Consider the following 12,516-nt stretch of genomic DNA (forward strand, 5'->3'; position numbering starts at 1 on the left):
CACTCAAATTAAATTTAATTCTAGTGTAAAAACGAATGAAAAAGAAAAGTGGTTTGTTAACATTACAAATGAAATTATTCCGTCGAATGTCTAGGACATACTCTCACTAGGAGAAAAATTCAACTTACCTTACCAAAAAAAATCGCTACCGATCGATCAAATGATAATAGACGTTGAATATATTATAGAAAGTTGTACTGAGGAAATTCAAGTTCAAAAAAGAAACAAATTTGTCAACACACTTACGAACCATCTTAACAAGCTAAGTAATTCAAGATATCTTAACACTCAAACGTTTCTACTCAACAAATCAGTTAAAGATACCAAAACGTTTTTAAAGCAAAACTCAGAGATCATTATTGTCCGAGCTGATAAAGGCAATGCGACAGTGGCGATGACAAGGTCCGATTATTTAAGAAAGAGCTACACACTTTTAGCAGACACAGAGACATACAAATTAATTACCAAAGATCCTACACAAACCATACAAAACAAACTTAATAAAACTATTGAATCTTACATTAAATTATCGATTTTCACAAAAGAAACACAAAAGGCTTAAAACTTAAATGCTCTAATGGAGTATTTCCAAAAATGTACTTTCAACCAAAGATCCACAAAGACGATGTTCCATTAAGACCTATTGTCAGTTATGTCGGTTCGCCGCTCTATAACTTAAGCAAATATCTGGCTACATTATTAAAACATGCTTATGTGATTGATGACACCCACACAAGGAACTCGTTTGAATTTGTAACATTTATTCAAAACTTCAAAGTTCCCGACCACTACGTTCTACTTTCACTAGACGTCATCTCCCTATTTACCAATATTCCAACCGATCTTACCACTGATATAATCAAAGAAAAATGGCATCTGATACAAGATAACACAAAATTATCTAAAGAACAATTTTTGGAACTACTGGACTTTTTAAAAATAGCTACTTCAACTTTGAAAACAAGTTTTACAACCAGATCTATGGTCTAGGTATGGGCAACTGCCTATCTTCTATCTGTTCAGACATAGTTATGGCAAAACTACAAGAAAATTGCATAAAAAAGTTACCATTTCAGTTGCCTTTTTTCAAAAGGTATGTTGATGACATCATTACTTGTGCGCCTTCAGACCAATTACAAACGTTGCTAAAAACCTTCAATGAGTTCCATCCAAAGCTCCAATTTACAATAGAAAAAGAGAAAAACAACTCCATTCCATTTTGAGACATTTTACTAATTAGAACAGATAACACTATTATTACAGATTGGTGTCATAAACCAACCTTTTCAGAAAGGTTTTTAAATTTCCATTCACAACACCCTTTCCAACATAAAGCTAATATCATGAAAAACCTACAAAATAGAGCAATAAAACTTTCTTATCCAAACTTTCACACAAAGAATTTAGAGAGTATTAAAATCTACTTAACTAAAAATTCATATCCTCAAAAATTAATAAATAAATTACTTGAGAAACAAATTACCAATGACTCAAGTGATAATTCTAATTGTAAATATTATAAAATACTACATTAAAGGTCTCTCAGAAACTGTTTCTAGGTTGCTCGGATCAGACACTGTGAAAATCGCGTACAAACCTGAAAATACTGTACCGTCGTACTCCTTAATGACACACTTCTTGTACAACACTGTATATTGTTTACAAACAATAAACTGACACTGACACTTAACCTCGTAATCTGACAACTTCGACTTCACTACAACTATCAACTCAACAACTAACTAACCAGGCCTGGTTCAGCTGCTTATATAGGCTTCCATGGTTTCTAGAAAATTCCCAAATATTCATGAAATTGACTTTCTCTCTCACACTCATTAAGCTATAACATAAATCTCTCTCTATATAAGCAACGGAGCCAGGATTTTCTAGAACACAGACAAAAGAATGTAGAACGTAAACAAAGCAACGTAACATACAGGGGTAACAACAAATAACTAAAGAAATCCTAACTAATAATCAAAAGTTCGCTTTGCAACACTGCCCCCCTCCTAGAGTTGATCGTCCCGATCATCAACTTCACCAGCTTTGGGTGGTCGGTAAGGTGCAAGTCGATCCAGGTGAACTATTTTCATTTTCGCCCGATGTCCTCGCTGTATTCTGTAGACGACGTCGTTCAGACGCTTTATAACGTCGTAGGGTCCCTCCCATGACCTCTGTAGCTTCGGTGACTTTCCTTTCTTTCGAGCAGGATTGTATAACCAGACCTGATCACCGGCTTGGAATCCGCTGCTGTTGGCCCTTATGTCATATCTTGTCTTTAGTCGGTCGCTTGCAAATTTCAACTTCTGTCGGACTTCCTCATGGATCACGTGCAAGCGTTGCGCCAATTTTTCTGAATAGCTATCACAGGAGGCTGGGGCTTCTTCCGGTCGTCCAAAAAGAAGATCTATTGGCAAACGAAGCTCCCTTCCAAAGACAACACTAGCTGGTGTTTTGCCAGTGGAATCATGTACTGCCGATCGATAAGCCATCAGGAACAACGGAATGTGCTGATCCCAATCTGTCTGATTGTTATCGACGACTGTCCTTAGGTAGTTGTCTAGTGTCCGGTTGAAACGTTCCACCATTCCGTCTGACTGTGGGTGTAATGGAGTAGTTCTGGTTTTCCTAATTCCCAATCGGTCACACACTTCCGTGAATACTGCCGATTCGAAATTACGCCCTTGATCCGAATGCAGCTCCCTCGGTACTCCAAATCTGCAGAAGAAGTTGTCAACCAGAACTTCTGCTACAGTAGCGGCTTCCTGGTTTGGTATTGCGTACACTTCTGGCCATTTACTGAAGTAGTCCATTGCGACCAAGACATAGCGATTTCCGGAATTAGTTTTGGGAAAAGGTCCAGCTACATCAACGGCAATCCTCTCAAACGGAGCTCCGACAATATACTGCTTCATACATCCTCGGCTTCGAGTTTTGGGACCCTTGCTACTGAAACAGTCTGCGCAACGCCGACACCAATCTTCTACATCTGAGCGGCTTTGTAGCCAATAGAACCTTTCCCTAACTTTATTTAACGTTTTGTTGATGCCAAAGTGCCCTCCACCAATTCCATTATGGGCTTCTTTCAGTACGTCACTAACTCGGTTTCTTGGCAGAACTACCTGTAGTCGTTCTTCTTTCCCATCCGGACTTTCCCATTTTCTTTTTAGTAAATCTCCATCAATAATAAGGGACTCCCATAATGCCCAATATCCCTTTAATGTTGGAGACTTAGCGGAAATCTCCTCCCAATTTGGTCTTTCTCCACGCTCTTTCCAGTTAATTATCTGTCCTAAATCGGGGTCTTCTCGTTGATCGGCAGCCAAGTTTTCCCGATCCCATGCGATGTCATTTTTCAGAGCGATCCTTCGACAAGGCTTTCCAAATTCAGCTATCTCCAGGCGTTTACAGTGATTGCAACCTTCCACACAAGGTCTTCGTGACACTGCGTCCGCGTTTCCGTGCAAACGTCCCTTTCTGTGTTCAATCTGGAAGTCATACTCTTGAAGTCTTTGCAACCATCGAGCTATTTGTCCTTCTGGATTTTTGAATTGAAATAGCCATTTCAGAGAGGCATGGTCCGTCCTTAGTCTGAATCGTTGTCCATACAGGTATTTGTGAAACTGCTCGACTGTTTTCACTACGGCTAACAGCTCCTTCCTGGTTACGCAATAATTTCTCTCTGGCTTTGATAGTGATTTGCTGAAATAGGCGATCACTCGTTCTTCACCATCTTGGATTTGAGATAAAACTCCGCCTAAACCAATATTACTAGCATCTGTGTCCACAATAAACTCTTCCCCAGGTCGTGGAAAAGCCAAAACTGGTGGAGAACAAAGGGTTACTTTCAGTTCTTCCATGGCTTCCTGACATGTTGTAGTCCATTCGAAGGGCTGGTTATTCTCCGTCAATTTGTGTAGGGGTCTGGCTATATCAGCAAATCCACGAACAAACCTTCTGTAATAGGAACACAATCCCAGAAAACTTCTTAATTCATGCTTGTCTTTCGGAACAGGCCAATTTTTTACAGCTTCAGTTTTCTTCGGGTCGGTTTTTACTCCTTTTGACGATATAACGTGTCCCAAGTATTCGACTTCTTCTTGGAAAAAGCTGCACTTCTTCGGATTTAATTTCAGGTTTGCCCCTCTGAACTTCTTGAAGATTTCTTCAACGTTTTGCAGGTGTTCTTCAAATGTTTTGCCCATAATAATGATGTCGTCTAAATAAACAAGACAGGTTTTCCAAGTCAATCCTCGTAGAATAGTTTCCATTAATCTTTCGAAGGTTGCCGGAGCATTGCAAAGTCCAAAAGGCATGACGTTAAAATGCCACAAGCCATTTCCAGTTGAGAAGGCAGTTTTCTCTTTGTCCCGTTGATCCATCTCCACTTGCCAGTATCCGCTTTTTAGATCCAAGGTGGAAAACCACTTTGCGTTAGCCAGAGTGTCTATGGTGTCATCTATTCTGGGCAAGGGATAACTGTCTTTCTTAGTAACTTCATTTAGTCTTCTATAGTCCACGCAGAATCTTGTCGACCCATCTTTCTTAGTAACAAGTACCACAGGAGAACTCCAAGGGCTGGTGGATGCCTCAATGACGCTGCGATCCGCCATGTCCTGTATAAGATTTTCCACTTCTGCCTGCTTAGCCAATGGGAGTCGTCTGGGTCTTTGCTTAATGGGCAAATAATCCCCTGTTTCAATTTTATGCCTCACTAAATGAGTTCTTCCCAAATCCGTTTCATTTAAGGCAAACACGTCCTTGTAGTCGTGAAGCAAACGGCCAAAAGACTGTTTTTCTTGATCAGTCAAAATTGAGCTCGTCTTTTTCTTTAAGTGCACCAAACACTCAGGAAGGTCACTGTCGGGGTTTGGTTTTGTTTCGTGCGACTCCTTAGTCACCATAAGTACTGGTTCGGATTTGGCTATTATATCGCCTTTTTTAATCTTTGACCACATTCTTTCAAATTGGCGACTTTTACGTATGCTTGGCCGTTTTTCTGCTGGACTAGGGTGCGGGCTACAAGAACTCCCTTCTTCACAGCATCATCTTCCTCTTCATAACTCGGTTCTATCAGCTGAAGTTTGCTCAATTCCGTTTTTCTATCCAAATTAACTTTAACGATGGTCTCCTATCTTGCAGGTAAGTTGACATCTTCTTGCAACGTGACTTTCCTCACACGCATATCTTGTTCGGGTGTCATCATAACAATCTCGTCTTGTCCAGTCTTGATCAGTCTATTCTCCAAATCCAGCTGGAACTTGTGTTGCTCCATAAGATCTAAGCCCATTAAGACGTCATCAGTTATGTTGGCCACAAAAACGGTATGGTTGAAGACATGTCGCCCAAGCTTCACTTCAGCTTCATGGATTTCCAGAACAGGCATTGACTCACCAGCGGCAGTTTCCAATATAAACTTTGTACCAGTGTCGCTAATCCTGCAGTGTTTTACCATGTCCGGCCTTACGATAGTATGGCAAGAACCGGTATCAACAACCATTTGGCAATCCCGGCCGCAAATCTTACCGGTCACTATTAAGCTGGTGTTTTCGTGCTGAAGACGGGCTACTTTTAATTATGGTTGGTGGGGCTTGACAGTGTTGCGTAGCCAGCTTTTGGCCCGGAAAACTGGCTACTCTTCGTTTTCCTGGTTCTGCATTCTTCTAGGTTTGCGGCACTGCGATTGAATGTGCCCCTTTTCTCCACAGTTCCAGCATTCCAATGACCGAGTAAACGTGGTGGTTTGAGCGTTTCGGTTGTTCTGACTTCTTCTATTTAACGCTCCCATTAGTTCTTTTCGAAATGTCTCCAGCTGACGATTCAAGTCTGACTGAGTGATTGTGTGATCTGAATTGGAATATCGGTTTCTCGGTTCCGGTGTAAGGCTTCTGACTTGACGCACTCGAGTATGTCCTCGTGATACTTGCTTGACCGCCTCAAACTCCAAAGCGTAGGCAAGAGCATCATGCAATGTTTGGCATCTCGCTAATCGTATTGCTTGCTCTGTGTCACAATCTTTAAGACCTCGTACAAAAGCCCGTACTGCCATTCGCTCTCTAATGTCGTGAGAGGCCGTTGGATAGGCCAGACAAACTAATCGAGCAATGTCGGCTTCATACTGTTGAAGTGTTTCCGTGCTTCTTTGGGTCCTACTAGACAACTGAGCTTCGTATACTTGTTCTAGGTGCTTATTTCCAAATCTCATCTCTAAATGTTGGATTAAGTCGTCGTAGTTTTTGTACTGGCTCTCGTCCAAAGTCTGCAAAACCTCCAGTGCTTCTTCTCGAAGTGACAAAACCAAGGCAGTGGCTTTGTCACTTGATGTCCAATTGTTGGCCTCTGCGGCAGCCTCAAACTGTTTTTTGTAAACCTGCCATGAGGTCTTACCGTCGAAAACTGGTGGCTTAATATTTGAGCAGACACTAGAACTGGCGACTACGGTTGGCTTTGAAGACTTTTCCTGTAGATTGTCAAATTCCTCTCGCAAGATCTGAACGGTCTCCTCCATACCGCTTATCCTCTCATTTACCTTTTCTTCCAAAATTTCCATCCTGTTGTCCATTTCTCCTTTTATTTCATTTATTACTCGGTCTAATTTTTCATCTTGTCGTTGAAACTGGTCTTTAATTTGGTCTTGGCTTGCTTTGAACTGCTCTTGACTTATTTGGCCTGCTTTTATTTCTTCGAACTTTTGGTCTTGGCTCGCTTTCATTTCTTCGAACTTTTGGTCCTGACTTGCTTTCATTACTTGAATCATCTCCATAAGTTGTTTCATTCCTTAATCCATTTTGGCGCTTTGTTGTCGTGTACTCACAGGCATTCAACACACCTTCTGCTTTTGTCGGTTTATTCTGTCTTCCTCTGGAACTCTTCTTTGATTCTCCTATCCCACTTCTGACACCAAATGTACCGTCGTACTCCTTAATGACACACTTCTTGTACAACACTGTATATTGTTTACAAACAATAAACTGACACTGACTTTTAACCTCGTTATCTGACAACTTCAACTTCACTACAACCATCAACTCAACAACTAACTAACCAGGCCTGGTTCAGCTGCTTATATAGGCTTCCATGGTTTCTAGAAAGTTCCCAAATATTCATGAAATTGACTTTCTCTCTCACACTCATTAAGCTATAACATAAATCTCTCTCTATATAAGCAACGGAGCCAGGATTTTCTAGAACACAGACAAAAGAATGTAGAACGTAAACAAAGCAACGTAACATACAGGGGTAACAACAAATAACTAAAGAAATCCTAACTAATAATCAAAAGTTCGCTTCGCAACAATATCATGCACAAAAGAAAATGCGTCATTCAAAAACACAACAATCTAACTTACAGACTAATAACATTTACATTTTACCTTATGTCTTTGAGAAAGTCATTAACTGAGTAGGGTTCTAGATCTAATAACAAATTTCTAGTTTCTCTTTTGAACAACCTTTGAGCTTGTTAATATTAATTTAATATTATTCGGCAGTTTGTTAAAAAATATTATACAAATATACTTAATATGCACTATTCTCTGTCATTGATAATCGATGAATAGGGTAATTCATATTCACTAGTCTTGTATTATATGTATGAGAAATCTGTGGTTCAAAATCGTTGCTATTCTTGAAAAAAAGATTAATCGTTCATATACATATACTTAAAAAAAATAGAAAAAGTTGTTGCAAATGTTAGTTTTTTAGGATTAAAAGTTGATGAGTCCCATGATTGGGGCGAATATATAAGTGATTTAATAAACAAGCTAAATTCAGTGTGCTATGGAATAAGGATCGTTAGTAGATACATGAGCGAAAAAACCATAAAAAACCATCCCGTATCTTATAGGGCATATACGGTTAAGATGCTCTCAGACCTAAAATAGCTATTTATGTAACCAGTTATGAAAAGATCGATTTTGTGTAACGAATGAATGTTTGTAGGGCGAGCGCAGCGAGGTCCTACAATTTGAATGAGTTACACATAAGACATTTTCGAAACGTGTTGCATACATAATTTTTTCTAATTTTGACCAAAAAGTGGTAAAAACCATCTTTTAAAGTGATTTAACACAAATATTCACTTTCATAGCACCTTGTAGAAACAGTGACAACGACATGTTATGATGGATGTCGCCCATATGTTTCTACGGAAATGCATAAAAACAGGGAGTGATGAAATGAACTTTTCTTAACCAGTTACATAAAGTGATACTTTATGTAACTAGTTACATAAAGTAAAACGTTTTGTCACTCTAATCAGTTTTGAAAAGTGTCACTTTATATGCCAAAATTAGAAAAACGCCTTTTTCTAATTTTGGCATATAAAGTGACACTTTTCAAAACTGATTAGAGTGACAAAATGTTACTAGTTATGTAACTAGTTATGAAAAGTTCATTTCATCGCTCCCTGTTTTTATGCATTTCCGCAGAAACATATGGGCGACATCCATCATAACATGTCGTTGTCACAGTTTATACAAGGTGCTATGAAAGTGAATATTTGTGCTAAAAGCTGGTTTTTACCGCTTTTTGGTCAAAATTAGAAAAAATTATCTATGCAACACGTTTCGAAAATGTCTTATTGTGTAACTCATTCAAATTGTAGGACCTCGCTGCGCTCGCCCTACAAACATTCATTCGTTACACAAAATCGCTTTTCGTAACTGGTTACATAAATAGCTATTTTCTCGATATTCCATTCTTTTTATTGATCGCATAAGGCGTTTCTGAAGAACAAACAGTTTTTGCACCTTACTGCTTTCACCCCAGAAAATTATCCCGTATCTTAAAACTGGCTGAAAATTAGCATAATACATAATGTTTTGGGTTTTTTCGCTCATGTATCTACCAACGATCCTTATTCCGCACACTGAATTTAGCTTGTTTATTAAATCACTTATATGTTCGCTCCAATCAAGAAACTCATCAACTTTTAATCCTAAAAAACTAACATTTGCAACAACTTTTAGTTCTTGATCCAGTAAGTTTACATTAGCCTGTATTTGATTTCTACATTGTTTTGTTCTAAATATTGTCACGTTAAGGAGAGGGAGAAAAAGGACATGCGTGATGCATGTCCTCTGACGCCATATAGCTCTAATTTTTTAATAAATAACTCTTTATTTATACATTCATAGGCTTTTGATAGATCTAAAAATATAGCCAATGACCTTCCGTCCTCTTCCCAACATTCAGAATTGATTTTGAAAATTAAAATACAGCTGTTTCTCTGAACTTGCCAGTGATATAAACATGTTGGTTTATTGAATAAACTGCATTTATTAAAGAAGTCTAGCAGTTGATCACACATAGCCAATTCAAAGACTTTAGAAAAGCCAGTCAAAAGGTTTATTGGTCTATAATTTTCAATGGCTTTCTAGTCACCATTTTTATATAAAGGTTTTATTAGTGCATTTTTAGTTGGTCTGGGAAGATGCCTTGCTTGAAGGAGTTGTTTATTAAGCCAATCATTTCAATCATGAAAATGACATTTGCATTTCTCCTACACTTTTGGTGGTTTTTATTACTCGGTTATTGATTAGTTTGCAGGCAACTGCCATACCACGCTGGATATACCGGTTCCCGTCCGATCACCGCAGTCAAGCAGCGTAGGGCGTGGTCAGTACTTGGATGGGTGACCGCCTGGGAACACCACGTGTAGTTGCCTTTTTTTACACTTGTGGACGAAAATGATATGAATTTAAGCTTTTTTTTTGAAGTCGGTTATATCTTCTTTTTAGAAACAAGCTACAGCTCTGAGATAATTAAGCCAATCATTTCAATCATGAAATTGACATTTGCATTTCTCCTACACCTTCGGTGGTTTTTATTACTCGGTTATTGATTAGTTTGCAGGCAACTGCCATACCACGCTGGATATACCGGTTCCCGTCCGATCACCGCAGTCAAGCAGCGTAGGGCGTGGTCAGTACTTGGATGGGTGACCGCCTGGGAACACCACGTGTAGTTGCCTTTTTTTACACTTGTGGACGAAAATGATATGAAACTTTTTTCTTTGAAGTCGGTTATATCATCTTTTTAGGAACTAGCTACAGCTCTGAGATAATTTAGCCATTCATTTCAACCATGCAACCATGAAAATGACATTTGCATTTCTCCTACACCTTTGGTGGTTTTTGTTACTCGGTTATTGATTAGTTTACAGGCAACTGCCATACCACGTTCGTGCATCGAGCATAAAAAACCGGTTCGTGTTAACGATTTACGGGCGAATCCGAACATCACCTGTTTTTGAAAAATTGGCAAGCAGCTCACGACCAGAGAAGAAGTCTCACATCGACCGATCCTATTGGTGCGAGATCAAGGGAACGAGCATTGTCCCGAAGCTCATAGGTAACCAGGGAGAAGACTACATCGCTACTCCTTTTGGACTCCGTAGAACTTAAGAAATTAACAAGGCACTGTTCGTCACAATATTGTAAGTGGAACATTTTTGAATTATTGTTGCATATTTGGTGACAAGTTGGAAGTTATCTATTTTTCTTTCACTAAATATTTTTATTATAAGTTTTTCTGTTTAAGTTACAATGACTAATGCTAACGTAAATTACTCTCTAATTCGGTACCAAGCCGATAACATACCATTATTTGATGGAAATACTAAACATATCTGTAGATTTATTTCTGCTTGCGAAAACTTTCTTGAAGCACATCTAGATCGTGTTCATCCTAATGCACCGTTAAATATTGCTCTATTTGACACAATTTTAAGTAAACTCACTGGCAGGGCAGCAGATCTAATAGCCTCGCGGATCGAGCTTAATAATTGGAATTTAGTAAAAGAAGCAATTAAAACTACCTTTTCGGATCAAAGATCGATTGATTGCGTGGTACAAGATATCATTACGATGAAACCGCATAAACATGAAAATTCTTTGCAATTCGGAATTAGGTTACAAGATGCTAGAAGTTTACTTTATTCAAAAATTAATGCATCAAATGATCCACGTGAAGTTAAACTTTTAAAAATTACTGAATATGGAAAATTAACAACAAAAACTTTCATTAATGGCTTAGACTATAACATGCAACTTGTTATACGATTAAAAAATCCTCAATCTGTCGAAGAAGCTATGACACATGCTGTAGAAGAAGAAAATTTTATCTATTTTAGAAATAGACAGGCTTCAAATCATAAAATTTCACCACAGCCGAACAGTCTCCTTCAAACCATGAGTCATAATAAAAATAATTATCAACATCATTCACAACCATCTTTCCATACTACGAATTACAATAACAATGCTCCAGTGCATAGACCTTTATTTAGTAGTCCGTTTCAGCAAAACGCTTATCTAAGACCTAATTTTACACCGCAAGCTTTTAACCAACCCAGAAATGTATATCCTTACAGGAATGACTTAACTTTTAAAGGTTACGGTCAGTTCAAGCCAAGGTCGGGTCAAAGTCGAACTTTTAATCAGAATTTTAATAATAGACCTACTATGGGACCAACTAATCAAAATTCTGGAATAAGGCATTGTAATCCACCACAAAATCAAAATTTTAATAGAGGAGAACCAATGGACATATCTTCAGGAAATACTATAATTAATAGAGCCCTGAGACAAGCAATTAATCCTCAAAATAGAAATTTTGTAAGTCAAGAACTGTTTAATCAATCTGTCGAATTGCCGAATAAAAGTTCAACTGAAACTTTAGACATTTATCCAAATAATACCGACATAAACTCGAGCGTAAACCAAACTTGTTTTGAAACTCAATTGTACGATAACGATTCTCAAATTGATTATAACCAATTTAATGAAAATGAATTATCGGACTTTCAAAATTACGATTACGAATTTGCAAATCCGGAATGTCCTGAAGATCTAGGAAATGTTGGAAATTTTCCGATAGCCCCTTTAACAAATTACCAAACTTAGCAATAAATTTAAACAACCACACACAATGCGACCTTCCTGTTATATTTCTACCCGAATTAAATGCACATTTTTTAATAGATACTGGAAGTGGCAAAAGTTTTTTAAAACCCCAACTAGCGTACAAAAACTACCCTAACTTAATATCACAAGAATATTTCTCTGTACGAACAGCACATGCAACGTCATTGCATAATGAAGTAGTACAAATTCCAATTTTTCCATCATTCAATTTTTCTGGAAATCACAAGTTTTTTTTGTTTGATTTTTCACCAAGATTTGATGGATTATTAGGAATCGATTTTCTTACGCAAATAGGTGCTAAAATAAATTTAGAAAATTTATTCTTAGAAACCCCCAATATAACCATCCCTTTACGTTTTGAAAATAAAGAAAACAAACTACATAATACTAACACATTTGAGATCACGATACCACCTAGAACTTGTCAAAAAATAAATTTACCAGTAAATCAACCAAGTGGTTTTGGTATTTTAAATTACGTAAATTTTGGTAATGCTGAAATGCCTGAAGCTCTTGTTAAAGTTGAAAATTTTCACGCTTTCACTACAATTTTAAATCCGTGTCAAAATCCTGTAAAAATCAATATTCT

At 37.8% G+C, this 12,516-nt stretch overlaps 2 non-coding genes across 2 annotated transcripts; both read left to right on the forward strand.

Annotated features, from left to right (window-relative positions):
- Positions 1 to 9,548: 9,548 nt before the first annotated feature.
- Positions 9,549 to 9,667, forward strand: LOC145740515 (5S ribosomal RNA). Its single transcript, XR_014181454.1, has one exon. It is a non-coding gene; the product is annotated as a 5S ribosomal RNA (ribosomal RNA).
- Positions 9,668 to 9,854: 187 nt separating this feature from the next.
- Positions 9,855 to 9,973, forward strand: LOC145740517 (5S ribosomal RNA). The gene has a single exon (XR_014181455.1). It is a non-coding gene; the product is annotated as a 5S ribosomal RNA (ribosomal RNA).
- The last annotated feature ends 2,543 nt before the right edge of the window (positions 9,974 to 12,516 follow it).

The sequence above is a fragment of the Ips typographus genome, linkage group LG1 (assembly GCF_016097725.1).
Source record: "Ips typographus isolate SLU linkage group LG1, UJ_Ityp_2.0, whole genome shotgun sequence".
Taxonomy (NCBI): Eukaryota; Metazoa; Arthropoda; class Insecta; order Coleoptera; family Curculionidae; genus Ips; species Ips typographus.